Raw genomic sequence first — 13,955 nt, 5'->3', positions numbered from 1 at the left:
AAAGGAAAAGGGACAGGAACTTTGTCCTGAATCCCATCCGCGACGGCAAACTAACAATGGGCGTGGAGAGGCGGATGCAACTGTGGCATCGCAAGTCAGAAAGCGGATAAGGCTCTGCCATCTACTTCGGTTTTTGGTGCATCCTTGACGTTTTAGTGAGTAAGACTAAGCAATCGCACCGTGGAAGGGGGTCAGAAGATCAATGCACTTCCCAAAGTAAAAAAAATATAATCTTTTAAAGCACTATAAATTATAATAACTTGGGTCAAGTAATTACATTTCTTATAAAACTTCCTTAGTAGGAACTAAACTAACTTCTAATTATTTGTTTAATAGTTAGAGATACTTCATGTAGAAATATAGAGCTCGCAAATAATGAAATGTGTAAACAAACGTTGAAACGACAAATTCGACTGGAAAGAATTACAGCAAACCAGGATCAAGTCACTGGTAACCATTATCGTGTAGTAGGTAAGTGTAATTTAAGGCAAATTTATAGAATTACTGATATTTTGAGTTGATAACAATGTAGTGCTCAACTAGTAAAGTCCGATGTTATTTTATTACGCTCGCTGATACTTTTATCGCCTAGGAAGAAAAAAACATCAGTTAACACCCTGAGATGCAGGTCGGACTTTAGTTCCCATATTTTTTTTTTCAATGTCTCCACATAAATTAGCAGCAGATGAATAAGAGAATTTATTTGTACTTACACTCCTCTGTAAAATTAACAGGGATCGCAAATATCCCCGTCCCATTGAAACAAGTCTCCATACGCTCTTTTAAGTCAGGTTACGTAAAAAAGGTTAATTGTTAAGTATATTAGCAGAATATATTAAGCTTAAAAGAAATCTCCAAGGGTATCCCACTTAAACTAAAGAAAAAGGTATTGGATTCGTGCTAGCTACCTTGCCTTACATATGGAGCAAACTTGGATTTTCAAAAACAAAACGGATGCCAAAATACGTTTATACCAGCGTGCGATTGAAGTATTCTCGGTAGTAAACAACGCGACAAACAGAAAAGTGAAAGTTTTCGTAGAAAAACAAAAATAATAGATGCTGAGCTAAAACAACACAACTTAAATGGATATGGGCAGGAGACGTAGCCCGTTACACAGATTGTCTTAATCAGTAACCGAATGGACTAGTCCAAAAGGAAGAGGGAACAAGGGCAGACCAATAGCGATGGGCCGAAGGGATTGAGAGCTGAAAAAAATTGGATGACGTTGGCAAAAAATAAAATAGGGTGAAAATGTTGGAGGAGGCCTTCCTAGACAGGGGTCGCATATTACGAGTAGTAAAATTTTATTTAAATGTTTCTATTAGGAGCCATTTATTTACCAACAAGGACGTGAGATATGATATATATAGGGATAACACTAGTTGCCCAAGACAGATTATCCTATAATCAGCCAATGTATCTCTTGTCAAATGTAAAACCTTTATCTGTTGTCCATGAATATTATTCATAAAATTCAGAAAATGGCGACACAGTGCACAGACAATAGTTGATATAGAAGCTGTGAAGCAATTTGTAATCATAATTTAGAAACATTTGTAAGTCACACGCTTGTTCACAACAAAGGATTCATCGTTTAAACTTAACACTTTTTAAAGACTTGGCCACGTGGCATATGTCTTGGTTAACTCAATTAAGTATTCAAAGTTACTATTTAACTAGTTTTAAGTACGAACATACATAATTATTAATAAATGTATTCAGTGAAACAAAGTGAATTACTTTAGTAAATTTTGTTTTTATAGGTTTATTTACAGGATAATTTCGAAAATAACAATCTAGGAAGTGTGCTCAAATTTTACAAAGTATTATAGTTTCACTAGTTCCTATATTATTTAGTTCACACTTCACACAAACATATTGTATAAAAAATAAGAAATTGTTACATATAAGGTTTATCTAATCTTTAATTTAACTTAATTCTACAAATGGTTTTTCGTTTGCCCATTTTCATGTTTTAATTACAATAAATTAAGAAAATTGTCTCCACTAAATAAAAATATTCTTTTTAAATAATATACTTATTATGGTGATTGGATACAATACTAATTATAGTGAGCGTCAGACCCTTTATTAACATATAAACCTTAGAATATAATATACAACAGCACAAGTATAATCTCATTACTTCTTTCTTCTGTTCTTCAATAAACGTTGATCAAGTCGTCTTTCTCTTTAAGGAACAAAATCAGCTTTCAAAATGATCTCAGAAATTAAAATCTGTCAAATCATTATGAAAACCAGTTTCGTTATTCCTTCTCTTCTCTCTTCTCACTCCAGTGTTCCAAAATTGAAATTCTTCAATCTTAATGTTTATATTAATTACGACTTAATAAATATAACTATCATGTATACAGGCAGTAAGTACAATCTTATGATTCCCGTAGAATTCTTACGCTTAACTAAGACTAATAAGTCAATTGTCAAACACTACCGCAACGCACAATAGAGAAATATGAATGGATTTGTCATCGCTCGATTCGCTGGTATGCAGGATTGGGGTATGACGAGCCGGGACGCTCCCATTAAGTAGCAATGACATCATGCTGACTCAGGCGCAATTCGCACAGCATCCTAGATCCTCGATCTGTAATCAAACAATACCATTATTATTACGCATTTTGACTTGTCGTTTATGCAAAGTTTTAGTATGTGGTACCACTTCGACCTCATGTATTTTACGTGGTAAACAAAATCTAACATTCGTTTCGAATGGACTAGGACCCTATTCTGACTAATACAGAAATAAACGAAGGCGTCAGGGCGTACGTAGCACGTTATGCGGGCTCACCCACAACTCACACTAATTAGGCAAAGCGGAGTGCGCCGGCACTGTTGGCCACAAATGGTGCGAAAAAGCGCCTCCGGCCTTGTTGGGCCGGCTGCGCGGGAGTTGCGGCGCCAATACAATTATTTAGCTTATTTATATATCGTAAGGTATGTTTTATCCGGATCCTTTAGTAATTGGTGAGAATTGATTTGATGAAAATTGGAGATACAGATAATTGTGGGAGCATGTTTAGAAATCTAAATTACTATTGACTGTTGCGAAATTGCATAAATGGTGACTATTCGCTTGCACTGTAATGGGCGGAAGACCTGCATTATCTCGCCATATAAGTACTTAGGTATTGTGTCAGGTATATTACGTCGAAAACATTGAATAGTTTTGCTGTTGAATGCTCAGTGAAAACCCTAAAATTGGATGACTCAAATAATCGAACATTTGTTAGAAATAGAATTTTTGTAATACTAACATTGTTTTTTAAATTTTCTGCTTATGATATTTGTAAAAAGGGTTTGTCTTAATCCTGTCTTGTATCACTTTTTACGATTTTCCTTAAAAACAAAGGTGATACAGGTCTGGTTGCAGGTGTGCGGCTGTGACGTCACATCCGCAAGCTCAATGGACGCACTATGTGGGCCACACGTGTCACTTTACCCCGCTCCCCGCTCACAAATACTCTAATTGCTGACAACTATGGGAAATAGCACAAATATGTTATTTAGCGCGAAAACAATTTCGTGTTGTACCTACGGACATTTATTACAATCACCGAAAGAGGTTTATAACGTAAGTCGTAATATTTTTTTGTTGCTTTAGAATAATTTTGTAGCTAAGCCAAAAGAGTCTAGACCCTGAACTAACATTGCTCAAATAGTAAGTCATACATCGAAAACCAAATTTAATATAATTTTATGAAATACAATTTAAGGCAAAGGTTAAGCTTTTTACAAAAGTTTCCGTGTAAAACTAATCTTTAAATTTAAGTGCCAAGACGGACTTCAAAGCCGATTTTAATTCCAAGCCTTCTTAAAGGACAAATCCTAGAACTAACGGTAATAGAAAAACACGACAAACGATGGCGTTTTCTGTGAAATCCATTAACACGATAACGAAGTAGGCCAAAATATGAAAGTTGGATTATCTAACGCAGACAAAAACGCTTCAATAGCTTAATACTGGTACAAAATAGCCACAAAAAAGGATCATGGTACGAGCCCATGGTAGATAAAAGAATGTAGTTGGTGAAATGACGAAACTAGAAGCGACAACACAAGTATGTAGGGCAAGTGACGAGACGACTATTGATAGTGCTGGCGACCGCTAGGCATAGACTATAAACTAACTATAGAGTATAGACACTTTTCTGACAATTCTATTCTCAGTTTGCAAGCGTCTGTATGCTAATAGCATTTAGCATAATATGTGAGCCGTGAAATTCGCTTTGCAAGATTGCTTTACCTTTAAAAGGGGCAATGAGCTTAGACGCTTTTCAAATTAACTTTGTTCATTGTTCTGCTCAAATTTAAATTTAGACATATTATGTATCATAACTTTCAAAATAATGAATAGCCAACTATAATAATATATCATTATGGAAATATGAATGAAAATGGCAATGGCAGTCTGCATCTATTTTTGAATTAGATATTTTTGACTGCATTTCTGCGTTAAATACGTAATTTAAATAAAAAACGTAATTGGCCAGTTAGCTTTATACACGGATGCTACAAGTACATACTTAGACATCGGTATGTAGTAAACAAATAGAGAGGAAAGTAGTCTGAGCGTGATGTTATCAGTGTTTATCTCGGGCGGTGTTAAGGTGCGTTGGGAGTTAGATAGGGCGAGCATTCCGCGGCCCTAACGGTGAGTTATTTCGCCGCTCACGGCGGTCGGCGGCGTGAATGGCCGCGAGATGCAGCGCGCAGGCTGCAGCCCGCCCCCCGCACGCCTCGCCCCGCGCCCGCGCCGCATTCCGCCTCGCAGCGAGCTTGCGCAACCTCCGCCACATTCCATTCATAGCGGCGCGCGACTCAATAGCCGCACAGCGCACCGCGACCCCCTCACTACCAGTTAGTACTTATTCGAAGCTCGGGCCGCGATCTTCGCCTCATGCTTCCCAGAATGGTTAAATGAGCGCACTTTTTCAAATTTTAGAGCGTTACGCCACATTTCTTTGTAAAGTTCACGGCGTTAGGTTGCCGTAAATTCCGCCGGACGTTGACCCCCCAGCCGCGGCTTTCTCTGGCTCGCTGTTTGCTATTGGAACGAATCTATTAATTGGAGAAACTCAGTTCACACATGAGCGTGGAAAGTAGACTGAATAAGCTCACCGATGTCGAAGTTTGTTCATTTAATTGAAAGCCTTTCGAACACATCGAACATTGGGAAGAATATTTTTATTTTGTAAGATTAAATAGTCGTCTCATTCATGACGAGAGTACCGCAGCATTATGTTGACAGCGTGCGACTTTCACACGGGGATTTCCCGATATCTGATAGGCATGAATCGTTCATTCTGAGACGGCCGTGTGGGAATTTAATATAAATAAGAATTATGCAAGTGTCACACACGAATCTCTTAGATTTGGAACGAGAGGTGTCCACAATTCAACGGCGTATCAAAGTGATATAAACTTTTGCGATGGCAACTTGCTACTTTGTAGTGCATCGAATTGCGGCGAGTTGCGATGTGCAGCGCTCTGCGGAGGCTGCATTCCCCCGGCCCTGGGTGAAATGTCACCAAACAGCATTCCGAAATATTTGAAACGACCTTTATGGCGCGAAAGAAAGTGTCTGGGGTGCGGGGCGGCGGCGCGGGACCGTGGGACAGCGGCGCGCGCGCCAGTCGCACGCCGTCCTCCCCGCGCCCCGCGCATTCCACTGCGCCTCCCTCCGAATTTATTCAGCCGCGACACCGCGTTGCTCACTACCGACTGCTGGCTTCCGACTGCTTCTGAGCCCAACCACCACCGCTTTCTAGCGCCACCGACCACAAAGGGCCGTACGATTCCGACGAAGCCAGACGCTCGTAATCGGTTTTCCTAGTCAAATACATGAGCTCCTTACCGATTCCTCTTATTTAGTGAATCGTTTGAAGGTTGTTTCGGATCTCATTTACGCTGTTTTAATAAGTGGAAATAAATTCGTTTTAGAACAGCAATTATACAGGGTGGTATTCGATGCTAGGCCGGTTTTAGGAGCTAGTCCGGGCTGCGACGTCGCAAATAAACCGTGACGCGGCGGGCTGTGCACTTTCGCGCGGTCATGTGCCCGGCGCCGCAGCCAGACGCTCGTAATCGGTCCTCTATTTAAAAACGTCGACACCGGCGGGGAATGTGGCAGCGACAATGCACGCGTCAACGACCGCTCGCGGCGGAAGCGGCACACTTCCAGCCCGGAAACCCGCGCCTGCGCCTTAAGGGACTCGCTATTTATAATCACTGATGTAACTCCCCTAACGCACATCCCCCCGCAGAGGCGAGGGGCGTCGAGTTAAATATACAAAACCATCCACCGTTACAGCTATGTATGTGATTAACATATTTTAGGTTTAAATATCATGATCGTATATCAGTGTCTAATTAGAAATAATTACCGCTTAAACGAATATCAATAAGAAGATGAGTACGTTGGCAACATCGGTTTTTAAAGTCAATTGTCAATTTTGGTTGTAATTCAAGCGACTGTAATAACAACGTTCTATAATCTCTATCATTTGTCCAATCAAAATATTCGTGAATTTTTCCGATTATATAACGAGAGAATCATTTGAAGACATTTACTTATTTGATATTCTCGTTATAAGCTCAAGAATCACACGATTTGGTACCAGGGCCAAAACACAATTTATAACAATAATTACTTAGACGTAAGTGCATACCGCGAAGGATATATCCTAAAGTTAGCTATTATATATTATTGTTATGATATATTATAATAATTTTAATTTAATATATTTATATTAAATTAAAATACAATTGAGATTTTACTTCCAAAACTGAAATTGACTTAAAAATTGTTCATATACGTAACCTAATAGCATTTTACTTGAATTCTGCGAAAGCGTTTCAGTAAAAATAATGACTATTCTAGTAAGACAGAATACTTTTATTACTTTAAAATGATAGTATTTTTTTTTCTATTAAATCTTAATTTGTATTTTGAGTTCCATTTATAGTGAAAAAAAAATATTTTCCCTTTGGAGTCTTGGGTTCAAGTGCACAGGCGTTAATTATACTGTATATTTGATGTTTATGTTTAGGTTTTTATAAACGATATATTATATTTATTGAATGAAAGATCTGGGAACACTGCCTGTGTTTCCTTTACTTAAAAGGGTTTCCAAATCTATAAAATTGTAAAGCAAAAACAATAATAAACATTTATATTTTTAAAACCTTTAACCAAAGTAATCGTTTTAAAAGAGTGGGCAAATGTAAAGCGAGTATATTTATCAGTTACGAGATCCGTTGAGGCCGTAACTTGTAAGTAGTACCACTTCCGGTCGTTCCGGCGCGCGCGCATCCGTTACCCGTCCCCAAGGAGGTCCGATTTAATTAATTCATCGTGATACTATCGCACCGAATGCTATCGCAATTCCAAATTCAATTATAATTCATATAATGAGCAACAATTAAGGGATAATACAGTTTAGTTAAATAATGGCGTCTTGAATTTAGTGTTTTGTAAATTAAAGAAAAATATATTTACGATTTAATTTTGTTAGTATGTCCTAAGAAGACATATGTATTTAGTTAATAATTACTAAATTAATGTCGTATAAATTTTAAAGTACACAGAAAGGCAAATGCAATATAATTTTATTTTTAAAACATCATAATAACAAGAAGTTTAAGAGACAACACTCTTATCCTCTTTATGTCTCTTTCTTTGAAATTGTTTTGACACTATCATGAAAAGAGATAGAACACTATAAAACAGTAAATTTTGATTTTTTTTGCGTTATTATTTTCCCACTTAAAAAGTCTGTAAATGGATGCGCAAATCGTAACACAGACCTGGTACACTTCCAATGTGAATGGTTAAACTAATCGTCACGAAATTGAATATTAATATGTATTAGGCAGAGTGAACAGGGCCTAATTGCTGGTTCATGATGATAGCCTCGTGGTATGCATTTTAATGCGCTTGACTTGACATTTCGGCGTGTCTTTCGTGACAATTAAGGCGATGTTACACTTTTAATTAAAATATTTAAAGTATCGAACTTGATAAAAGGTTACAAAATAAACTAGAATCTTTTTATGTGTGTCCAAGACCCGTGAGCCTACGCAATAACTTTGCTACGAAACTGCTACGCTGTGCTACGATTTTGGTTTATCTCATTTAGACGATATTTTTCAATCTGTAGCAATTTTTAATACAGTTACTTCAAAATTTACCTTATATCGAAATTCAACAAAAACGACTCCAATAAATCGTTTTTAGTTTTGAATAGAACATATACTAATGGCGCTACAACCTTTTAGATCTGGGCCTCAGATTTCTGTAACCGTGATCATTTCTAATAGCCACTAGGTTATCAACTTTCTGTCCCACAAACCGAACAATTTTTGGTATTATTCGCGATGTTTTCCTTCACTGTCTGAGCTAGTGTTGAATGCACAAATACACAGAAAGTCCATTGGTTCACAGCCGGTGACCGACCCCAGGGATGAGATTCGCTCGTTGACTACATACAAATGAAAAAAGGGAAAGAGATATCCTTATAACTATTTCAATACGCAATATAATACTGAATTATTTTGCATACATTACACATTATTGTGTACGTTTCTGATTTTACTTATTACAAGGAAAATGTATCACATAACGGTGTTTTCAATAAAAATATTTACATTCCTTTGAATTGCAGCGTTTGATGTTTGAATTCTTGGAAGTTTTGTTTGTTTTTTATTTGATCATACCGCATATGATTATTATAACTAAGCCCTGTTAATTTTTATATATCTTTTTAAACTTTTAAACGCAACTTTTTAAAATGAAAATTGAGGTTATTTATTCGTCAAACTCGGAATGGATTTATTTGAGATGGGTACGTTTGTGCTACACACGATACACAAGGCGACCTATTTCCTGTTTCTTCATCAAAGAAAATCAATATCTAAAAATCTTTCATAAAAAAAGAAAGATATGTTTATGAATTAAAGAATTGGGAGCGTCTAAATAACACTCTTTATAATAATTATATGTGCCTATTATACAGTAGACGAACAGATGGAAAAGACGCGTGACACAGTTACAGTTTTCAGGGCGGCGCAGGCGCAGTCTCGCGAAGTGTGCGTAGTTAGGGTTGCCAACTTTCACAAGCCAACGAACTTATGTCACCAATTAGCCGTGTACCTAATCGATTCTGGTCGCCCCAATTCTATATATATCACGTCCACTATTTACTAAATTGGCAATTTTTATTTATATTTTTTATAATAAAAAAGATTGATGCTGACAATTAATAGCGTTTTAATAGGAAACTTTCCCTGAATAAATCGAACAGTTAAAAAATACATAATATATGACACGGTAACAGTTCCACTGTAATATACAAAATAATAAGGTGATCAGTGCGTGATACACGCCGTCGACTTTTTAGGTTTTTAGGTTTCATCACGACGTTTTCCTTCACCATTCGAGCGAATCTTAAAGCGCACATAGGAAGTCCATTGGTGCACAAACATCGAACCTACGACCTCAGGGATTCGCACGCTGAAGCCATTGGCTAATACACCTCTTTGATTGATGAGAGATTCGAATGGTTTGGTAAGTGTATAGTCAAAAAATAAACTAATATGTCAACTGTCAACCCTGCGCTAGAAGCTAGATTGTATTGTTTCAGTGTAGCGACAGTAAGTGGCGCCGCAACACGGCATGTTTTATTCAACAGGCCACGACCCGCGCCGCCCCCCGAATTCTGTTAGCCTTGTTGTTCCGACGTCGCCTCTAATTACATAGCAACACGACCGACTTTAGCCTGTCACGATTATTTCGATTATCGGTAAAGTCAACAAGTAGAAATAGGCGACACAGAAATTAGTCGCACTCACTGTGGTACTTGCGCAAGGTGTGAAACAAAACAGCTGACGCCATACTCGGATTTCTCTCTATCTCATGTCAATACTGAGTACCAATTACATCGATATTCATAATGAGATTAAGAAAATAAATTAAACAAAAATTCTTATAATTCCTAGGACAAACAATGTATTATGAAAACTGAATTGAGGTGACATTTTGGGTTTGAACAGAGCATTTACATTGTGCGATACGAGGTCAAGGCTCCAACGGCGCCTACCTGACGTCCAGACTTATTCTATCTAGGCCATGCTCCCATTGGCGGGATTAAGCTGTTTCTACATTTACATTTTACATTTGAACGATGTTAGGAAATAAATTTGCCGAATGTTCTTTAGACTCACGGAATATTGGATTAGAATAGTTGTGTAACATATTGATACATCGATTTGTCTAGACGAATTGTTTTATGAAGAATCAAAGCTCAAAATAGCACGACCGTTTTCGGTCCCTGAAATTTCGTAAGTAGCGTGCGCAGATGGGAGGCTCAGTTTAGGTGTGAAGGTCAATGACCGATAAGGTTTGCGTTACACCAACCTCTTTTTCCCCTCGAGCTCCGCACTATCGTCAAGCGACCTATTAACGTGTTGCCAAATGCCTAGATCCGTAAATAGATTGTAGGTACTCTCGACTTTCTCTTTGTTTATATGCCCAGTGTTGACCAGGAAATCGACGCTGATAGATCACTTTTTTGTACAAGAGTCTATCAATTCTAATTCTGAAATCCGCAATAAGTCTGTAAAAACATTACACATATACAAATATTCTTTTGACTATGTATAATGTTTTCTTTTACACAGTAATTGCTAAAGGAAACCATAGATTATATAACTTCACAACGACAATCCAAAAGGCTGTAAAGGTATTTTTGGCGAGTCGTAGGGCAAAGCAATTGTAAAGTGCACCTTATCGCAGCATTGTTCGCGGCGGGTTTATACCTTCCCCTTGCCCTAAATAAGGGCCCATGACCCGACATACCACCCACAACTGCTTGACGATATAATTAACTATACAACTTACAAACTGTACAGCCGATTGACAAATATTCTTTTGTTTTTTTTAACTTAGATCCTGGTTATACTGATAAAATATTACTTACATTTTTTTTCCAACACCACAGGTTCAAAATTGCAGCCGTCCGAAGCGGCTCAGCGTTCGAAATTTGAAATGTGCGCCAGTCATGTCGCCGAAGTTATGTCTGAAATTATCGAAAAATAAAATTACAAAACGAATCTTTAAAAGCATTTTACGTTGATTGAGATTGGGAATATATGACGCGATATTTTCCCAAGAGTCGAGACAATCAGTGAGAAGTGTCACGACATCGGTATCACTGTGAGAACAACAATTTAACCGCGGAATATTACCATCACTTATTGTTCATTATAGATATTATGTATGAGACAAAAAAGGTGTTCATTAGTTAAACTCTCTATAAAATAGTTTCGTTCCATTTAAAAAACTTACAAACACGTACTGTTTTCAATGTTATTAAATTTGAGCAGCTAAATATCGTAAAAATACTTGAAAGAAAAATATAAATTAAAAATGTTTACCTAATCATTCAACGAAATAGGTATTATGTCCGTTTGAGTTGTCAGTTATCTGACGTGGAACATAAATTTTGCTTGAGAATATTATGAAGGCGTTATCTATGACGTGACAAAGTGAGAAAGCCGATGACAAGTAGGTGGTAGGTACCTATGGGTGGAATGCGGCGCGGCGTGCTAGCCGCCTAACGGTCCGCCTGCGATACATCTCGACGCGTTCCCAGGCTGAGCGCCGATCGCCGCCCGAGATAAGCTCCGCTCCTATACGAAACCCAATAAGCTTTTTCCTCGAAGCTCTCACAACAGTACCGCTCCCGTCAAAAAAATGACCAAAACCGAACAAAAACGCCGGTGAATAAGGCGGGAGCGCGAAATAAGAATGACCCCAGTTCTGAGAAGGATCGGCGCCGGTGCAGTCTTTCTTTATACAACCTTTATAATGATCGCTTTTTGTGAAGCGACCCTTAATGGCTTATCGTGGCGCTGAGAACTGGCATAGTGAGACGTGCGAAACGGCTTCGTCTCGCTGTCTCACACAAGCGCTTTCTTAGACGGAAAGCGGCCGCAACGTTTGTCCCACCAATATTATTAATGAATGTTGCGTATTAGTTAGCAAACTCGTTTGGATTAGTAGAATTCTGCAAATAATCGCGTAGGACATATCCGTCAATGGGAGGAAGTGCCGAAGGAAATGCTTATGAAACGTGCGCCCACGCGGAGTTTAACGGAAGCGGAGGCGCACAGTAGGCGTCGTTGTGCCCCAAACCCATGTGGGCACAAAGTGAACGGATGGAAGATAGGCATGGGGCACACAATCAAGACGTCATAGCTGAGTCAATGATTGCCTCTGACGTAGACCTGACTCATTCGCTCAAGAAAAATATTCAGTCATAATTTTTATTAACGCCTTTCAACTATTAATAGCGGTTTATGACAGCACAATGTCTACTGACAAGTCATGTGACGATTATTTGGAATATTCTAACAGAAATATACTTTGAGTTTTGGTTTATTAACAAATATTAAAATTAATTATTACTTCAGCGATTTCTTCAATAAATGAAAAAGCTGCGCTATAAAAAAATATAGAAAAATTTTCCGCGATTATTACGCTAAATCATTTATTATATAATCGTATTATTAAGTTTGCTTAATGAAAGGGATCGTATAAATTAATATATGCCTTTATGAGATGAAATGAGGGTTAGTTGAGGGCAATGAACATAAGGGTGATGTTAAAGTAGAACTAGATCGTCGGAGCGCGGGCGCACGCAACGTCACGGTCTGCCGATGACGTACGTCCTGTCGATAACGCCACAAGCCACAACGCCATACACATCTCATTGTTTCCACTTATTGCCTACGCATGTCAAACGATTCTTATCGACTCCGATACTAGGTACCTACAATATAGTTTGCCTATTCAAGCATGCTCTTTCCTTATCTCAATAACGGCCAAAATTTAAATATTGCATCTCCAATTTTAAATCGCCAACCGTCTTTACCGCAATTTAAAATGAACAACCGATTCAAAAGCATTAATATTATCTACTCTTACGGTTTGTCCTGTACTATTCCAATAATTCACTGATGAAAAACACTGCACAATATTCACATCGCAATGGTTACGCAGAACTGAACTGTCCAGTTGATACGACACAGTTTGCATTTAGCACTCCGAAGTCCGGCCTCAACTAGTGATGTTCACTAAACGCACGATAATACTAAAAGGAGTCAAGAGGTTACGATGTTATCGATGAAGACATGAATATTCGAAGACGCGAGGGTCACGAGTGAACGGTCCGTGGAGCATTGCGCCGCGGCGTGAATGGAACGACCGACATTTTATGAATTGAGAATCGTCGCCCATTGACCTAAGCGATAGAGCGACGAGCGGATATTGTGCATTGTCGACGGGGATTCCAGCAGCGGCTCCACTGAGCGTCCAGGAGCCCGCTCGCTGTACACTGGCACCGACGGAAGTGACGTTCCCGCAGAATATGGCGGCGCGCGCGCAGGAATTGCGCAGCTTACCTATCGGGACGTCTCCGCCGCCGGCAGCTCTCGCCCGAGCGCTACCGCCGACGGGCTCGCCGTCTTCGCCACATCGAGTTGCCATAGATGCGCCCGCATACACCGATATCCACAAAAGTGCGCGCGATCACTGGTTACCTTGCGAATAAATTGTTCACACTTAGTATTATCTAAAAATATTCGTGTGCGACGAGCGGTCGGAAATCTCGGAGCGAGCCGACGCAAAATAACACGCGCGAACTGTTTCCCTGTCGCGGGGAGACTGAAGAGGGCAGGCCGCGCCGGCGCCGGCGGAGGCTCCGGCGCACGCGTACTTTTCTAGCCATCTCTTTCGGTATAAGTGCCGGCGACGCGGTGCGAGAGAGACGGGACACCCTCATTATCACAGTGCCGACTCGTGAACACCAATAAACCGAGGAGTAGGGACAAAATATTCGACCTTCACTCTACGTGAACGCACACTAGCGCAG

General features: G+C 39.1%; 1 long non-coding RNA gene across 1 annotated transcript; it reads right to left on the bottom strand.

Annotated features, from left to right (window-relative positions):
• Positions 1–2,311: 2,311 nt before the first annotated feature.
• LOC123715326 lies at positions 2,312–13,726 on the bottom strand. Its single transcript, XR_006754417.1, has 3 exons — positions 13,486–13,726; positions 11,001–11,099; positions 2,312–2,608 (listed from the first exon to the last, which is right to left on the bottom strand). It is a non-coding gene; the product is annotated as an uncharacterized LOC123715326 (long non-coding RNA).
• Positions 13,727–13,955: the final 229 nt, after the last annotated feature.

The sequence above is a fragment of the Pieris brassicae genome, chromosome 10, assembly GCF_905147105.1.
Source record: "Pieris brassicae chromosome 10, ilPieBrab1.1, whole genome shotgun sequence".
Classification (NCBI taxonomy): domain Eukaryota; kingdom Metazoa; phylum Arthropoda; class Insecta; order Lepidoptera; family Pieridae; genus Pieris; species Pieris brassicae.
This window is presented reverse-complemented; position numbering and strand designations above follow the sequence as displayed.